The 19,550-nt window shown below is 41.3% G+C and overlaps 1 long non-coding RNA gene across 1 annotated transcript; it reads left to right on the top strand.

The window, feature by feature from the left end:
- Positions 1–783: 783 nt before the first annotated feature.
- Positions 784–13,232, top strand: LOC138357563 (uncharacterized). The gene is made up of 4 exons (XR_011225045.1): positions 784–1,109; positions 4,032–4,194; positions 5,443–5,541; positions 13,134–13,232. It is a non-coding gene; the product is annotated as an uncharacterized lncRNA (long non-coding RNA).
- The last annotated feature ends 6,318 nt before the right edge of the window (positions 13,233–19,550 follow it).

The following is a 19,550-nucleotide window of genomic DNA, read 5'->3' as shown; positions in this document are numbered from 1 at the left end:
TGTCATGCAGGATCTTTCAGTGGCACGATGCACCCTCCCAAGGGTGCATTGTGAGTATACGCCTCTCAATTGCCACCTAAAGAACTGTCAGTCCATCAAGACCAAGTTCAACAACGCAACCCGTTCTCGCAAATTTAATAAGTCAATATTGACTTATTAAATATGTGCATAGGTGACATAACAACGAAGGCGAGGATTGACAAAGCCTCCTCTCGCTCAAAACTTCTGGTACTAGGGTTCTATGGGTGAATGTGCGCGCGCCTCCCCAAACACCTCAGGGGCCGGATTATGTAAAACTAGATTAAAGTAAATTTATGTTTCTATCTTTCTTGAGACGTATAAAAATCTTACGTTTATTAACGATTCTGCGTGAAATAAGCATTGTTCTGAGATGAATATTGCGGATTTCCGGCTCTACGACCGATGAAAAATGCAACTTTTATACAACTACAAATATCTTTAGTTTTACTTTAAATTTTGTCCTGAAAGAGTTTTCATATATAGATCTAGTTTCTGCCGTTCTTCTGACATAAAAAGACCTTTGGTTTAATAAGTTATTAAGATGTTTTCAACAATATTACTAGGGCGTTCACCGATTCCAACATGGGCGACCCTTTTGGAAACGCAACACTTGGGTTGACCCGATTGACAGACTGGTTATATTCCAACAGGGTCTGAGACATTTATTTATTTATTTATTTATTTATATATATACAAGAAGGTACATTGGGTTTGTGAGAATACATTGGATAGTACAGTATTTACATTCTTGTAAAGCCACTAGTACGCACAGCGTTTCGGACATTTGCACTGGCGGGCGGCGTTCTTGCCAACTATATGGCTGTTAAGTTGAAAATTGTAACTGTTAAGAGCATTCTATTGTGGTTTTAATATTGAACAATTATACATATACGAAACAGACAAATCTGGTGTCCGAAATAGTAAAAATATTAGTGTGCGATGTGATCAATGTAAGGGGGATATTGGGTGTGCCTCGTATCCCCTACAACAACAAGAAGTTCGAGAGCGATGAGGCCGCCACCTACTAGCTTCAGGATGTCGTCGAATCTAAATCAACAATATACTACCGCCGCTACTTTCTCGGAAACGTAAGTACCTGCCGCTTTACTTCTCTCACCCTGCCTAGCCTGGCCTGACCTGGCCTGACCTGGCCTAGCCAGACCTGACCAGACCTGACCTGGCCTGACCTGGCCTAGCCAGACCTGACCAGACCTGACCTGGCCTAGCCTTACCTAGCCTAGTCTGACCTGGCCTAGTCTGACCTGACCTGGCCTAGCCTTACCCAACACTAATCACCACACGTGACAGCCCAAACAAATCGCAAATAAGTACACGTAACAAGTCATATGCCCGGAAACTCTTTCACCTTGGGGACTGAGTGGTAACTATTGTATAGAAGAGCCGGCTCCGAGAGTGGTAAGAGGGCGTGACAAGAGGCTAACGTGTGGTCTTGAAGGAAGTCGATAAAGCAGACAATTTTCAAAAGGAAGGGCACCATAACGAGCAGACAGGAATGGACAGACAGTCGGTTATCCCATAATGTGTAATACGCCCCGCACAGCATGGGTGGAGTGGGGGGGGGGGGTTGTAGCAGGGCACAGTATGGTGATGGTGCGGGTGAAGTACACACCCACTGAATTCCTGCCATCAATAATTGTTTTCATAACCATTAGAACAATGGCATCCCTCCAGCCACCATCCTTCCACTGACCCCCTCCTCTGGTCCTCCACCTCAGACAATAAACCCCCACACCCCCTCTCCCTTCCAGACATCAGCATGTCAAAATCAGTACCATAATGTGTTTAAACTATTTAAACTAAGTCATTGTGTATCTCAAGGTATCTTAATTCATTTGAAAGTGTACATGTGCATTCGTTCATATACTCGCCTAATTGTGCTTGCTGGGGTTGAGCTCTGGCTCTTTAGTTCCACCTCTCAACCGTCAATCAACAGGTGTACAGGTTTCTGAGCCTATTGGGCTCTATCATATCTACACTTGAACCTGTGTATGGAGTCAGCCTCCACCACATCACTTACTAATGCATTCCATTAGATATAATCATATATGATTACACATAATCATAATCATTCCATACACATAATCATATATGTGTACGTCAACGTATACATACATGCGTATATATACCTCATATTAAAATACTGATAAACGAATGACCATGAACAAATTAATTTATAATTGTAGCACTATATATAATTTTAATAGACTAATTACGTGTTTATACATTTGAATGGTCCAGACAGGTGGCCAGCCTTGGACATATACACTTCTGGTAGGCACAATGACCTCATGTTAGACCCTTGATAGATTATGTGAGAGAGAGAGAGAGCTGGGGCAGGGAGGTGCGTGCCCCAGGGAGATAATCCATGCCCATGCCCCGCCTCGAGGTCAGTTCTCGAGTCACACCAAGAATAACAATCGAGCAAGTTGTCCTGACCAGGATGTGGCATATTAGGGAGGGTTGAGGAATAGGAAGCTTCTTGGCAAGCAGCTCTCCCTCAGTCTACCTATCTATATGGAAGAAATGTATCTAGGCCCTCCTCCCCCCTGCCTATTCTCTCTCCCCCACCTTTCTTCCTTCATTTCCTCCCTCCTTCCCTCCCCCTCACTGGTGAGAGAGTAGGAGTGTGAGAGTGGTTAGAAAACTCATAGTTCTCACGCTCGTGAAATTGTCTGCGACCCTGGAGGAGTAGAGCGGAGGGGGGTGAAAGTAGGTGACGATGGAGGAGTAGAGGGGAGCATTATATGCAGTGAACATAGGTGTCTATGGAAGAGTACATCATAGAGGAGGGTGAAAGGAAGGTGATGATGGAGGAGTAGACGGGAGGGGGTGTGAAGGTAGGTGATGATGGAGGAGTAGAGGGGAGGAGGGGGGCAAAGGTAGGTGTCTATGGAAGAGTACATCATAGAGGGGGGTGAAGGTAGGTGGCGATGGAGTAGAGCAAAAGGGGTGGGAGTTGAAAGTAATCCTGAGTTTAATTTTTTAGTTATATATAGTGACACCTCGGCTTACGAATGAATATTTATGAACTTTTCGGGTTACGAGCCTAATTTCTTCGAAAAATTTGAATCGGGTTACAAACTTTGCCTCGGGAAAGGAGTTTGTTGATATACGTATGGGCTGACCTAGCGCGTGGAGGCATGGTGATCGCGCCTCAGTTTACCAGTGTCTCCTGCCTAGTAAGTATCGCGCCTGAATTCTTTGTAAAGCATTACATTTGTTTTGGGATTTTTGGCTATTTGAACATAAAATTTGTTATGATATATCTTGCCATGAGTCCCAAGAAAGCCAGTGGTAAGGTTCAAGCCAAGAAAACACATGTGAGAATGACCATTGAGGAAAAACAAGAGAGCATTCATAAACATCAAAATGATGCACAGGTTGTTGAACTAGCTAGGCAGTACAACAAATCTATGTCAACAATATGCACTATACTTGCTAAGAAAAAGGACATTATGAGCATTAAAGTGGCAAAAGGCATATCAACAATCCCGAAACAAAGAACACAAACACTTGAGGATGTTAAAAAGTTTTTATTAATTTGGATACACAACAAAGAGTTAGCAGGTGATAGCATTTCAGAGGCCATCATTTGTGAGAAACCAAGGCATTTGCATGAAGACCTTTTAAAGAAAACCCCTGGAACGAGGGGGGGGGGGGAAAGATGAATCAAGTTTGAAAATGTGAAAAGTTTGTGTGACAATAGAGCCTCGTGGAAAACTTTTGCTGTGGTCATTACCTGGTGGAATGCACCCAGGATGGAGTATTAGGGCTATACATCTTTTAAATCATAAAAGTAATAAACATTTCCCATCAACCTTACAAACAATATTAACCTATTTTCATGTATTTCCCCCATGTGCATTTTAACAAAGTTGCTAAATTGCCTTTATCATTCTGTAAAATTTCAATTACAGTACTGTATGTATAATTTTGTTAGTATAAATGGACTGAATATTCTGAAATTGCTATTAATTTTACAATTTCAGATTCAAAGGTGGTCTGGACACCCAATTTGGTCAGACAGGTGAAGAGAGCATTTAGGATAGTTCGAAGAGATGAAGATGGTCGCAATTGTGTTCGAAGAGGCAAACGCCCCCCTTTGCTCCTGACATTATGTTCAACCATTGACCTCTGCACACCTAACACAAGGTAGGTTGAAAACTCCTCCTTTATGTCATTGGTACATTAGCCAGAAACTCAGGGGTCATGTAGGAATATCCCTAAAAAAAAAAAAGTGGCCCCAACAATGCATCCTCCAAGTCTGGAGGATGAGCAGGAGCATTGTCGAGAAGCAGGACCTTGAGTGTCAAACTTTTCTCTTGCAGATATTTTTTGATGGCAGGGCAAACCACTCCACATCACAGTTTTTCTGCACGTTATATATTTTTTAAAACTCTTGGATTTTCCGAATGATACACGAGCAAGGGTTTAATTTTCAAATCGCCACACAGCACAAGAGTTAGCCTATCCTGACACAAGTTAGCCCAAGTTAGCTTGTGTCCGGGCAGTGACGTCTCCTCTTGGGTAATGTATGTCCTCTTCGGCAATTTTTTCCAGAATAGCCATGTCTCCTCACAATTAAACACTCATTGTGGAATATATCCATCAATACAGTATCTACAAAATCTTTAAAATCACGAACAAATCTTTCAGCCCCTACTTTGTCTGAGCTGGCACCCTCACCATGCCTCACAACACTATGAATACCACGTCTTTTTTCAAAATTTCTCAAACCATCCCCTACTCACCTTAAACTCTTTCGTATCTGCAAAACTCGTTCTAGGGGTTTTCTTTATAAGATCTTGCATGAAGATTTCATTGTTGACCAAACCACACACTGGAAATTGAATAGACGACGACATTTCGATCCGTCCTGGACCTTTATAAAGTCGATTGTGATGAGATGAGGGAAGCAAGAGCATTAAGTAGGCAAGAGAGAGAGGTGAGGAGATGGCAAGTATGTACGTATGTACATGAATAAAACATGTACATACTTATACATAACGTGTGTAAATAGTGTAATAAACACAATAACAGTATTTTGGGAGGAGGAATGTTGGCGAGTAATGTGTTGGAGGAGGGAGGGAGGACTGGCAGGGTGTGGCAGCTCACTCATGTTTTTTGGGCTCACCATACCAACATAGTGGATCGTTATGGTGAATACATACGTAGATGGGTATATACAATGTGTGTATATAGTGTAATAACAGCAAAAACACTGTTTGATTGTAGAATATGTCGCATATATGAGGCCCATAATTTTGAGCATAGCGATGTTCTATACTTTGAATTATATAAATTCCACAAATTACACACTTTTAAATAATATTACAGCAAAAAAAAAAAGAAGAAATGAATGAGAAACTTCAAAATAATTGCGCAACATTTTATTCGCAGCAACTGCCGTCGCACGGGGTGGCGGGGCCGACAGACCCCCATCGCTCCAACGCTCAGCGCCCATAATTTGCTCAACTTCCCAGCTCCATCGCAGCTAAAGTAAGTCACATACAATATTTTTTGTTTAGTTTCCCCGTGATCAGACTCTGCATTTTAACAATATAAGAAGAGAAAAAAAATGTTTGGAAAGAATTTATTTCTTGTGCACCAGGGTGTTAATTGGAGACAGAGCAGTTCAGTGGTTAACTACTAAATTTTTTTTCCTCCCACACACGCACCCCCCTAGGAAGCAGCCTGTAACAGCTAACTCCCAGATACCTATTTACTGTTAGGTAACAGGGGTCATCCCCTTTTGTACAAAGAATCTGCTAAAGCTTTTAGGGCTAATCTTTGACACTCGTTTGTCTTTGTCGCCCCATATTTTTTACGTCCGAGTTGAATGCTCTAAGGCCCTTAACTAACTTTAGGTCATGTCCCATACTTCTTGGGGAGCTAATCGACACTGCTCCTCTCTTTACATTCCTTTCTCGTTCTGTCTAAACTCGATTATGGCCCTGTTTACTCGTCTGCTTCTCCTTCTACCCTTCACCATCTGGACACACTGCATCATACTGGGTTATGGCTCAGCTCTGGTACCTTTCCTTCGACACCTACCCTAAGCCTGTATGTTGAAACTGGCGTCCTGTTTCTACAGGATCGCCATGATCGCTACTGTCTTCTCCACCTTGCACGGTCCTTACAGCACCCTCACTCTTGCTTATGTCATGCCTTGACCTTTACCCATCCTGTGGTTCCTGTTCCCCTTCACCACCTATCTCTTTCTGTACGGTTGTCTCTCTTACAAAATGCTCTTTCAGTTTGTGTTACCAATATTTCCCCTCGTGTCATTCCGTCTTTGCCCCTATGGAGGGGTCCCCGTTCCTAAATTCTGTAAGCCTTGACCCACATGACTAAAACTTTTACCCCTCCTACAGTTCTAAATCACCCTTTCCTTGAACACTTTTCTTCACATTTCCACTCTATTTCCGTCTTCACCAATGGGTCTTAAGTCTGCAGACGGTGTAGGCTACTCTGTTGTTTTTCCTGACTGCACCTTTGTGTCTCCTGCCTCCGGAGACTAGCATCTTCATGGCAGAACTTTATGCTATTCTCTATGCTCTTCATCAACTCTTTTCTCGCTGTCAATCCTCCTCTGTGTTTGTAGTTGACACTTGCAGTGCCCTCATGGCTCTAGAATCCTTTAATCCAGTCCATCCTTTGGTAGTTGAAATTCAACATTGGCTGTTTCTTATCTCCAGTAGATTTAAGACAGTGGAATTTCGCTGGATTCCCACCCATATTGGTGTGTTCTTAAATGAGCGTGCGGACACTGCCGCTAAGGAAGCTATCCGCACCTGTCCCATCTCCCGTAAAGGTATTCCTTATTATGACTTTTACCCAGTTATTCATTTCCCCATTCTTGCCCGTTGTCAGGGTTGTTGGTCTTCTGTTACTGGTAACAAATTGCGTGCTCTTAAGAGTAGTGTGTTCCCGTGGCCTTCCTCCTACCACCGTAACCGGTGGTGGGAAACGGCTCTAGCGAGGTTGTATATTGGTCATACACGTTTAACTCACGGGCACTTAATGGAGCGCTGCCCTGCTTCTTATTGTCCAAACCGTTGTCTCTACATGTCCTGACTTCCAGGACTTACGTGTCTTGCTTCCCGACCATCCCTCACTGTCAATTGTCCCTCGATAAAATTCTTGGTAAATTCAATACCTTTGATATTGTTCGCCGTATGCGTTTTTGTTCTTGTATTGGCGACGTTAGTGATATTTAGCGCACTATGATTATCCCACACATTTGATGGTTTGATAATTACTGTACTGTACTGTACAGTACTTTGGTTTGGAATGTATCAAATAAAGTTGTTTCATGTATTCAAATGTGTGAGAAAATCCACTGGGGCTGTGAGATGAAGCGAACCTGTAACAAAGGCATTGCCAGTTGCATACTCTACCACCACTGATGGTAAAAGTCTTACAACTGGATATCTTGTGTGACGGGTTATGGTATCACAGCTATACTGAACCAAGATGGTATGGCTCTCCCTCACATAAATGAAAGAAATGCTGCTATTGGCCTTGCAGTGTGTAAGTTGCAGGTGGAAACAAATGAAAATTATCAAATAAATAATTAAACAATTTACTGAAATAGTAATGAACAAAAATAACACATGACAATACTTGACTATCATGTAATGCAAAGGTGAACAAGTTAGTATGACCTTAAATGCAAAAAAATAAACTATAAGCAATGAATAAAAGTATGAAGATATACTGGTGTTCTGAAGACAGCTACCATACCACCATGGCATCAGTCACACGACGTTGGCTGGAAGTGGACGACGGGTTAGAGACACCAAGGTGATCCTAGAGCACTAAGGGAGAGATTGCCTCTCCAGGGAGGCAGCGCTCTTTATATAGTCCGGCGGTGATGACTCATCCAGTGTCAACACGAGGTGGACATCTGGTCAACTAGCAAACTGCTCGTTGTGGCTGGCGGTGCCTTTGTGTTGAGCTGTACCACTGTCAGTTGAAGGCGGCTAACTGCTTGTTTGTGGGGACAAACTGCCAGTTAGCAGTGGCGCCCGGCTTGCCTCTGAGTCGTACCAGGCCGTGCCAGGCCCTGGGGGGTATGGAGAGGTGGCAGGACTGATGACTCTTCTGGGCTGGTGTAGATGTATACTTCCAGTGCAGAGGCATTGAAGGTGAAGGGAAAAGGCAGTTCCACTGCTATGCAGGGGATTCACGTGACACTTGTGAAGCCACAGAAGGTCTGGAGGCCCTACTGAAGCCAGTCCAAGTATTAAATAAAACCCCTGAAGTACGCCAGTGAAGGGTAAAGTGAAGGGTGAAGCAAGACCGTATGCCCCAACTTCAGGCACACACAGAAAATCACGTTTTGGTCCCGCCTCTCAACTGTGTATTTGAAGTTGGGGCGTATGGTGTTGAACTGCTTCAGCCTTCACCCGAGTGCTTGTAGGTCTTACGTAAGACGTTGACTCAAGGAGGGGCCTCAAAACTTGCTGTGATTTATGGGGAAATCAGGTTGTAAGACTTTTACAAAGTCAGTAATATACTGTGGTAGAGTATGCAGCTGCCAGTGCCTTGGGCAAGGGTTTACGTCGCCTCACAGCTCCAGTGGATTTTCTGCTTGGTGTATATCAGGTTGTGATTTTGTGTGTGTACCGTATTGTTATGATCGCCGTCCGATAAGTCCTTTCTGGCCTCAAGAGTCATTTTTACCCACCTAGAAAGATTGCAGATGGCCAAAGCAGTTATTTAAGTTAAGAAGGGACAAGTCTTAAACAGAATTTTGCATAATATTTGACTGTAAAGGGGTAAATTGAGGTAGATTGAAAAACAAAATGGTGAACCGGGCAGGAGGTAATCACAATTAGGCGAGTACACTCGGGAACTTTTAAAGTGCAACCAAACATGCTTTAGGCTCTCACAACAAGAGGTGAGTGATGGTGGCTCAGGTGCTCAGCCAATCAGAGCACCTAAGGAGGGAGGGCAGGAGTGAGAGGGGGGTGGTATGTGGAAGTTTGGTGACAGTTGTGTGTAGTTTGTTCATCTTCATTGTAAGTTTCATGGCTTGGTGTGCATTTCCCTAGTAAATTTAATTAGGGAAAAATTCAGGTGTTTGATTTTTTAAATCAACTTTTTAAATGTTGAGTTGTTAAAGCCTCAAAGTGCATGGAGTTGGTTTGGGAGTATGGCATCCTCATGCTGTTGCGTGCTCGCGTGAGGTAGCAAAGGTGATGTAAAGTTGTGGGGTGTAAATGCTTGGGACGTCCTCTCTCGGGATGGCTGGTGTTAGACCTGCGTGTTTGTCGGTTGTTGAAAAGCCGTCATCCTTTGCTGTTGTGGTATTGATTTTACATTGTTCATCTTGTAATAATACTGTAGTGCGATATCTAGGGCTACCATTTGTAGGTTTAAAATGTCTAATACAAACAGTTGTCCAATGAGTTTTAATAGGAAATATCATCCACCAAGCACCATTGTACAATTATATTAATTGATAGTATATGGATTGTGCAGAACTGCTTAGAATGATCTTTAACACTTGGCTATATTGGTCATGTCAAATACCTGCACGGTGAATGCTCAAAGACCCTTTCTTTATTCAGTGTTGTCACATACCTCATGGGGGTATGGATAGGCAAACACTCATTCGGTTAAACTTGCCTTGTAGTACTTTCAGAGCTCAGTAATTTGGAATCTGGTTAGCACTTTCCAAATAAATTGACCTTTAAAGTGAATTCCTATTTAGGTTTAAAACATTATACCGAATGAGAAACTCGGATTATATAGCCGAACACCAGAAATGTTGTTATTCAATTTGGTTGCCTAAAGCACATTCAAGGACTACACATTACATGGCATTCCAGGATTCCTCTATACCTTGCCTTATGCTGTAAACATTGCCACAACCCTGTGTTTTATTGATTTAAATGGCCACAGGGAGGCATACAACACTGCAGATTATGATGTCATTAGTTATCCACTGTGCTGACAAGTGGGCTGACTGATGTTCGTTGACACCTGTATCGTGCTTCAATTTAATCGCCAGGAGATCACCCTCTCACTAGACTCGTCTGTAGGAAGTACAGTATAGTATCTCAAATGACCTTGGATCATAAATAGCATAAGACTTGGGGGTAGGAGAGGGTTGCAGTGTTTGTCATGGCTCTCAGTTGTTCCTGGTATTAGGCAATTTAGTTCTGGAATCATTTTTGTTGGCCAATGTTAAACTTTTTGGAAAGTAGATGTTTTTCTGAAAGGAAAGGGGGGGGGAACCTCTATGCTTGGATACAGTTATCTAAGTGAATACTTAGATTTATACAGTAGAATAACTACCTTCTTTTCCTTAGTCAAAAAGGTTGCTTGTTTATTTCTAGGGACTTGTATTTTCTTTTATTTTTAACTGCAGCAACTTTCAGTGAATGATAGATTCTTACTGAAAGGACCTTTACTTCATTGTTGTTGCTTTATGGTCATCTCATTGTGTACAGGGATTCCGCGAAGCTTTTGGGGTTAGTCTTTGACACTCGTTTGTCTTGGTCAGCCCATATCTCTTGCCTCCGAGTTGAATGCTCTAAGGCCCTTAACCTCCTTAAGGTTTTGTCCCATACTTCTTGGGGAGCGGATAGGCGCACGCTCCTCTATTTGCACTCCTCTCTCGTCCTGTCTAAACTCAATTATGGTTGCCCTGCATACTCTTCTGCTTCTCCTTCTACTCTTCGCCATCTTGATGCTTTGCACCATACTGGGTTGCGTCTCGGCTCTGGTGGCTTTCGTTCGACTCCCGCCCTTAGTTTGTATGTTGACACTGGCTTTCTCTCTCTTCAGGACTGCCGTGATCGCTACTGTCTTCGCTATCTTGCGCGGTCCTTCCAACATCCTTCCTCTCGCCTCTGTCGTGCATTGACTTTTCCTCCTCCTGTGGTTCCTGTTCCTCTTCATTGTCTCCCACTTTCTGTCCAGTTATCTCGCTTACAGGATTCTCTTTCTGTTCATATTTCTAATGTTTCTCCTCGTATTGTTCCTTCATTACCTCCGTGGAGAGTCCCCCTTCCCAAGTTTTCTACGTCCTTGACTTGTATTACTAAAGCCTTTACCCCTCCTACAATTCTGAAAAGCCTCTTCCTTGAGCACTTTTCTTCGCACTCCCACTCTATTTCCATCTTCCCTGATGGGTCTAAGTCTGCGGATGGTGTGGGCTACTCTGTTGTTTTTCCTGACCGTACTTACATGTGTCACCTCCCTTCGGAGGCTAGCGTCTTTACGGCAGAACTTTATGCTATTCTCTATGCTCTTCGTCTCTTGCTTTCTCATTCCTCCTTTGTGGTTGTAGTTGATTCTCGTAGTGCCCTCATGGCTCTAGGGTCCTTTAATCCTGTCCATCTGGTGGTCATTGAGATTCAACATTGGCTGTTTCTTATTTCTAGTAAATTTAAATCAGTAGAGTTTTGCTAGGTTCCCAGCCATATTGGTGTTTCAATGAGCGTGCGGATGCTGCCGCTAAGGAAGCTATCCGTTCTTGTCCCATCTCCCGTAAAGGTATTCCTTATTCCGACTTTTATCCTGTTATTCATTCTTCCCCGTTGGCCCTCTGTGGTTGGTAACAAGCTGCGTACTCTCAAACTTAGTGTGTCCCCGTGGCCTTCCTCCTACCACCGTAACCGGCGGTGGGACACTGCTTTGGCACGGCTGTGGGTTGGTCATACCCGCTTAACCCACGGTCACTTAATGGAGCGCCGCCCTGCTCCTTATTGTCCGAATTGCATTGTCCCTCTTACAGTTGTGCATATCCTTGTTGAATGTCCTGACTTCCAGGACGAGCGTGTGTCTTGCTTTTCGACCGTCCCTCGCAGTCACTTGTCCCTCGATAGAATTCTAGGTGAATCGGATACTTTTGATATCGTTCGCCTTATGCGTTTTTGTTCTCGTATTGGCATTCTTGGTGATATTTAGCGCCCTCTGATTATTTCGCACTTTGGTGCTGCTACATGTCGTTATTTGGTGCCTTCTTTTGGTAATTACCTTGCCTTCATTGTTGTTTCATTTTAATGTGGTAGTTGTGATATGGATTTTTCTGGCTCACGTGCAAGGTCTTGGATTTTTTTCTGTTTTATATTAAGAAATTGCCAGTCTTGTTACTATTTGTAGAGTTAGAGATCTGCATTAAGGCCTCAATATTATATTCTTTATTTTTTGTATAACATGTTATCAGCAATTTTTGTGGTTGGTAATATTTAGATTAATGTCAGTGATGTATATGACAAGGGTTAAGACCCCTTGTGGTATGACAGCATTTTTCCCAGTCATTTCTATAGTTATGAGGACCCTTTCATTTGTCCTTTCTACCATGTACCTGTTTGTTGCTTCTTGGTCTTTCATTTGGTACTTTGGCTATTAAAACAATGGCCTTTGGTAATGTTGCAATTACCATTTCTAAAAAAAATGAGCAGAGTTTGTTTTTAGCAAACAGTTTTACAAAAAAAATTCCATTCCTTCAGGACCTTGCAGATGTTAGGTCAAACTAATTGACAGTAATCTGTTTTGCCCTTTCAAACAATGATGGTTTTAATGTAGGTAAAATATTTCAGAATATCTGAAGTTTGGCAGACAAATCATTTAAGAGCTTTGATTAAATTTAAGTTACCAAAGACTGTGAAAACCATGTTGCATAGATGCTTCAGTGTCACTTTTCTAATGTTTTGTAAATTTAACAATGATCTTTAAATTAACTAATCATAATTTGTACAAAGCTTAGGTGTTGCATAGCTTTAAATTTACTTTCAAATATGAAAACTAAAATATTGACTAAAGTTTCTTCCACTTAAACTAATATTTCAGACTAATTTGCAATATTTATGTAAATTGAATAGGTAGTCCACTTTTACGTCTTTTCAATGCATTTTGCATGCACGTATGTAACAAGTTACAAATGGGTGTAAATTTTAAAGTATTTATTTTCAAAGTAAAAAATTCAGATGTTTAAACATTGCATCAATAGTAGTATACAATTTCCAGCATAATTTCAGGATAAGGTATATAAAGTAGTTTCATTAAAATTGTTTTATTTAATAAGTTTTACATGTAGTATTTATAATATATCTAATATATTATTATTTCAGGTTGTGAGACAGATGCTCCTAGATGAACAGAAGATCCAAAAGGCCAAGACAACTCCAGAGACAATCACCTGTAAAAGTAAAATAAACATTAAACAGGGACACTACTTTTATTATCACCAATGCCTAATAATAAGCCCAGAAAATCCTAACAGCCTATCTTTTAAGATAGGCTCAGCAAGGCCTATCCCTTCCTCTGGTTTTAGTGCAGAGCTTGTTCCCTGAATGGGTGACTTACATCCACCACTTTAGTGCCATCAACACATTGTACATATGCTTTACTGAAAGCACTGTACAATGCATGCCAGGCACTAAAGTTTTAGATGCATCCACCCATTCAGCAAACAAGCCCTGTGAGAATTAACAATGTAACCATTGTTAAGGGTCCCTAAACCTATGCAAATCTAGTCCATCTATTAGATGGGTAGTAGAGCAAAGCTCTGAAAAAGCCAAGCCAGGGAAATCTGCAAGACTGCCTGGTCCCCTTTTATGAAATGGGGTAGGATCAGTACAAACTGCATCATCCCCTGTGGGTTGTAACAGTAGGACATGGTTACACACCTATAAATGGACTAGATAAGAGAATTAAGATTAGGTCATTGATATAGCTAAAACATCAAATTCAAACTCACCCACTTTTGTAGAGTAAAGGAGACTCACTCCAAGCCAGTCCATGCATCATAATCACTTTCACCTGAAAAATATTTCAACAAATTAATTTCAGATTTAAAGACAATCTTGCTTTACTTTTCACATTACCATTCAGTAGTTTACAAATTCAGATGGAAAAAATTTCTTTAAGGAATTTACCTTTCCTACATATTCTAGTAGCAGTAGTAAAGATCTAATTTAGCAATATAAATATATATGGCATCAATTTGCCAAGTTTCAGTAAATGTCATTTGAGAAACTATCCACAACTGCACTTCAATGGCAATTTACATTTATCTTTAGCCAATGCTATATTGTTTAAGTTATTACCATTTTTTTTACTTTTATGCAAATCTATTCAGATTAACCTTTACTACAACTCGCCTGATTCTGTTTAAGCAACTCTTCCAACTGACAGACAGAGGGACTTTTGGACTTTCCAAACCACATTCTGGAAAACTATAAATTTAAAACCAAGCTAAAGTAAACATTGAATATTTTTTTTACTTTCAAGGGAAAAAATACCATCACTTAGAACAAAACTTTTCCCGATATTAACTTTGACTCTTGAGTACCCTTAAGTGTTATACATTTATAGATTAAAGCTTATTTAACAAACATTTAATGTTAACCAAACAAGATTTATATTTCATTAAAATTTTATTAATAAAACACCCTCAACTATGCCATTTAACATCTAATGCCCCACATTACAATTTTAACAATTTCAACATGCCATTCTATTCAATAGATTCCTGAAAGGACTAAACTTGCAGATATGGTACCCACTACCCTAAGCCTAGACTTCCATGCCCATTCAATTTCCATACCCTAATATTTAATAGGTTTTTAGCAATTGACTTCTACCCTCTAATTCCAATGTACACAACACTACTTACTGTAGATCTGCAAGTATTTTCCTGCAGCTCTTTGTTGCCAGGACCTTCCACAACCTGTCGTGTGAACAGCAAATATTACTAAAAAGTTATTTGCATAGCGATGTTATTTTGTTCATACCTGTACCACCAGTTTAACAGTTGCCATTTTAAATGGCACTAACTATCATGTTGTCCCACCTTTATTAATTACAAAGCTATAGTCATTTCAAGTCAACATCCTATACAAATTTTATTTTCCAACAACTTTAGTCATGAACATTTTTCTGGAACATTGCAAAAACTTTAATTTAACAACCATGTATAACATTTGAATAAAAGCAATACAAATTCTTATTCTTTTGCAACCACTGCTTACTACTAGGGGGACATTTATTCTGTTGAATTATGTACCTAGCTTTTTAGTCTGAAAATTCATAATTAACCCAACTATACTACCAAGACAACGCGATTACTTTCTCCCCCCCCCCCTTCCAACTGTTCAGTGTCAAAAGGGAGGGGGAGGGGGGTGTCCATTTTAGTGTGGGCTTCATCCACTATTCTGATGTTAGCTGGAACATTTGTGCCAGCTGCTGGTTTGAAAGGGAGGCATACCATGTGCCAATTCAGGAAGCTTTCCACGTTCCTCACTGCATGTCAGCTCAGGACATCACTACCATGTTGGGAGCCAGTTGAAGACTAACCAATCAACATCCCAGGCTGGAGAGCAGTGCCAGCTCGGGGAGAATTTTCCACCTGCAAAAAATTTAATACTCTTAACAATCTACACCATCTAACATCTTTACCTAGCCCCCAAACCTTACATTTGTCAGCATTAAACTGCATCTCTTAGTCTTAACCATTTCAAAACTACCTGTATATAGGGCATCGGTATTTTTTATTTGCCAATTCTGCAACTATTGCAGTCTAAACCATAATCTTGCAAATAACAGACGTCAAAGGAGAGCTTTTAGGCACTACTTACAACACTTCTCCCAACTTAACCCCATTTATACCAATTTCCTTTGGTATAGCCATGACCTAATCAACTTCAGTCAGCATTCCCAATGATCCAAGCCCCTATCAATTTTGCGCCACTATCAAAATCTCTGCTGAAGTCAAGGTACACAAAATCACAAACCTTATCACTATTTCCTCAACTATGCAACCTAATCCATGAACATTTAGTAATAAAACTATGCGATTCATGTATCTAGTCATGTTTCTCAAAAAGAGTAGAGAAATGGCACTTTCAATGTTAGATTCTAGTAACTTTCCTCACAATACACCAAGCTAATTGGTCACTAACTTAAGCGTTAAAGTTAACTCAAACTTTTCCTTTAAAACTTGCTATATTAGGAACTTTCCACGACCGGCCTTTACCCGACATAATTAAATAGGGTAAAAACGGTATATTATTAAATGCAGTAAAACTACGGTAAATTCAATATGATAAAACTTGCATTCTTTAAGCATGGGCTGCATAGTAAGTGAAATAAACTAAATGTTAAGCACCCTGGCAAACCACTTCGTTCTATTTAATCACTTTGTCCGGCTAGAATTTTTAGATTAGATTAAAGGAACACCCTCCCTGGTAACGGCTGAACTAGTTAACCAAATACAAATATTTAGGCAAAATACTTTCATAAAACCCGTCTACTTCCCCCACCAGTAGACTTGTTCAGCTAAAGGAATAATGTAATGTTCCACTTTAGTAAATAAAGACTTAAAAAAACACTACCCCATCTGTGTAGTTACCGGTTACCTGACATTCTACGCTTAAAATAACCCATCTATTCCCCATAATTGTTCGACATAACTTACCTCTCACCCGCTGGTCGAGTACACAGCAGTATATATCCTCTTCCATCACTCACCGCGTGGATACTATTTCACTCCGGCCGCAAATTGCCTCAAATCACCTACGTTGTCCATAAACATATATAGAAGAGCAACTGACCGTAACAATAGCGATCATCACATAACGTGGGAACATTAGTAGTACTGCTGTCAAAACATAGATGGCGCCAGGACAAACGGTAATTCCTATGGACTCGCCTAGTTATGCGTAGGGAATTGAGCTTCAGCTGTTTGGTCCCGCCCCTCAGCTGTCGTTATTATATTATATAATTTCCTTCTCTGTGTAATGCTCTCCTCAGATCTAGCATTTGGAGCGTTGAAACATTGCAAATTTTTTCAATTAATTCTGGCAGTTTTTGGGGTTTCCAATCAATAGTCAGTTTAAGGATATGGTTTAGTGACTCACAATTGTTATTAGTCCATAACGTGTCCATTTTGGCTTTTGCGTGAGGTACACACACATAATTCCATAGAGAAGATTTCAAACGGCTATCAAAATAATCTTTGAACTTTGGGTATTTGTAAAAGTAAAATATGAGATTGTTGATTCCCCTTTCAAACTGATCCTCACAAACACTTCTAACTAACCCATTTGTACCAAATATTTTCTTTTGGATACAAATCCTCTCGGTGTTTGTACAACCAATGTTATCAGTTAAATAGTGGCGAACATTTTCCTTCAGATGGTTACTACACAATAACAATGTTGCCTTCGGAAAACAACACATAAGTGCCTTTCTTAACGCGATTTCCTGATCACTACCAATCATTACATTCGAGTTGTTAATACAGTTATCGAGTTTGCCTCTTAGGTGGGAGAAAAATGATAAGTCTCGTATTCACCATCCCAGTGTAAATACATGGGCCCGAGGAATATAGGGTTGCTTGATTTTTCTTTTGTTACTACAGTAGTGTTCTTGTACACAAGTGTTGTTAAATAACAAGGGCCAAGATTGAAAGTCCTGTCAACACCGATAACATTAGGGTTTTCCATTCCTGCAGCACACAAATGTTGCTTGAGATCTTCAAGTTGTTCCTTGGAATACAGTACCACACAGGGGACTTTGTTCGGCTTAATAATTATCTTCTTTACATAATCATGGGTATTAATCATGCTAATTACATTTAAAACGTCATCAGCAACATTGTGCCTATGAATAGGTTTGCGTTCCTTTATCTTGTCATGATATTTTTTACTCCTTACCTGTTGGAAGTCTCTTGGGGCTAAACATGATTCTTCCATAAGCATATTTTGATAAACCTCTCGTGGAGGTTGGATCTTAACCATCTTGCCTATATTTTCTAAAACTTCAGGCCGGGTCCGAACATATGGAATGTTTTTTTTTTAATTACCATGCATCGTCTCTTCTGTTTGCTTGCCAGAGTATTCTACAATACCTACAGACTCCAGCTCTTTAATAACAGTTACTCTTTTCTTAAAGCTTTCCTGCCCTTTGAGGACTGTGTAATAACGGTGCATTGTGCTGAGAGTATCTGGGGAGGGCTGAGGTTCTAAGGGAACCCACTGCGTTTTCCCTTTTGATAATACTTTTACAAAATATCTCATTTCTCAAATATATTAGCCTCAAACGATTATTATTATCCCATATGAATAAGGAGTTCACGGTAGTACCTCTGGCACTGTTCCACACTCCACAGTCGTCTGGAAAGCTCGACCGTGTTTTGGCGCCCTTAGTAAGATTATGTGAATTGTCAACCACATAAAATGTATCTTCTTTAGGCCCATTTGGGACACTTTTAAACACCTTGCTGTTCTCTCGCAAATGCCAATAGACTTCTTCTACAGCTAAAAATTTTCCATTGCGAAGCTTGCCAGAGCTTTCGCTATCGTTATCAGTCGCCAATTGAGGTTTTTTTTTTTAAAAAGTGTGTGTCTCCTTAAAGTCATACTGTATTTTGGACATAAAAGTAGTAAAATCCTTTCCGACTGGAGTTGATGTATACATAAGGGGTACAGATAATGGTGATTGATGTTACGGACCCGAATCCAGCGTCCGAGCACGGAGCAGTGACGACCGCGCCATCTGTGGGTCAGCTCCCGAAACCCCCTCCAAATGGACGACGACACCTGGTGAGGACGAGGTGTACTGGCCACGAGGGCCAGTTTCCTGTCCTGATTAGCTCATAACACAGCCGCTGCTGACCTCTGGTGAGGTGGCGCTCAGACAGCAACACCATCTAGGGAGTGGATACGTCGGGCGTTTGTGTCTAAGCCTGTAAGTGAGGTGCTTTAGTGTGTCCCTGTTACTGATGACGTGTCTGATTACAGAGTCGACCTGGGACTGCTGTAATGGAAGTTGAGTCAGTCTACCCAAGGCAGCAGTCTCGTCACCAAGTGTTTGCTGCAGCAGCTGTGAGTCGCCCCCCCCCCCCCCCGGATGAACACTGTGGTGTTACCCTGCCTGTGAAGGCAGTTGAAGGATTGTCATACCTGGGACTGACTGGTGGAGACGCTTAACCACTGGGGTGTTGTGGAAAGCAGAGTGATCTGTGGTATCACACAAGGCTCCTGACCAGGGCGCGACCCTAGTATCGCTCGTGGAGTGGCCTAACCAGCGTCGCTGATTTGGAACCTGCCAGGTATCTGCTGGAGTTGTGGTTGACGGCCTCCACGACGGTGCCCCCAGTGGAACTGTGTTTTGGCTGGCCTGTGGCCGGGGTAGACTAAAGATTCTCGAAGGATTCGTCGTGAGGCCACGAGAGCACCAAGAGCTTGGCACCGTGAACATCCAGGGTCTTCAGAGGAAGACTACATCGTGTATTAGTGTTTATACCCCCCCCGTGTAATCGTTTATCTTATTTATTGGTGACGGTGATAATTATATTATATTAAGTTTTGACTTTATTTCCCTTCCCCTTTACTTTACTTGCGTTACGGATCACATCCCTTGAAAGCCACTCCTGGTTTGGGGCCGGATACCCTTCCTCTAACATCAGAGTAAGAACCCGGTTACGACCCAAGAGGGCCATAACAATTGACACAAACTTAGAGGTGTGAATGTAATAGTGCTTA

The sequence above is a fragment of the Procambarus clarkii genome, chromosome 79 (assembly GCF_040958095.1).
Source record: "Procambarus clarkii isolate CNS0578487 chromosome 79, FALCON_Pclarkii_2.0, whole genome shotgun sequence".
NCBI classification, from domain to species: Eukaryota; Metazoa; Arthropoda; class Malacostraca; order Decapoda; family Cambaridae; genus Procambarus; species Procambarus clarkii.
Note: the sequence above shows the minus strand (reverse complement) of the source record. Positions and strands in the feature narration are given on the sequence as shown.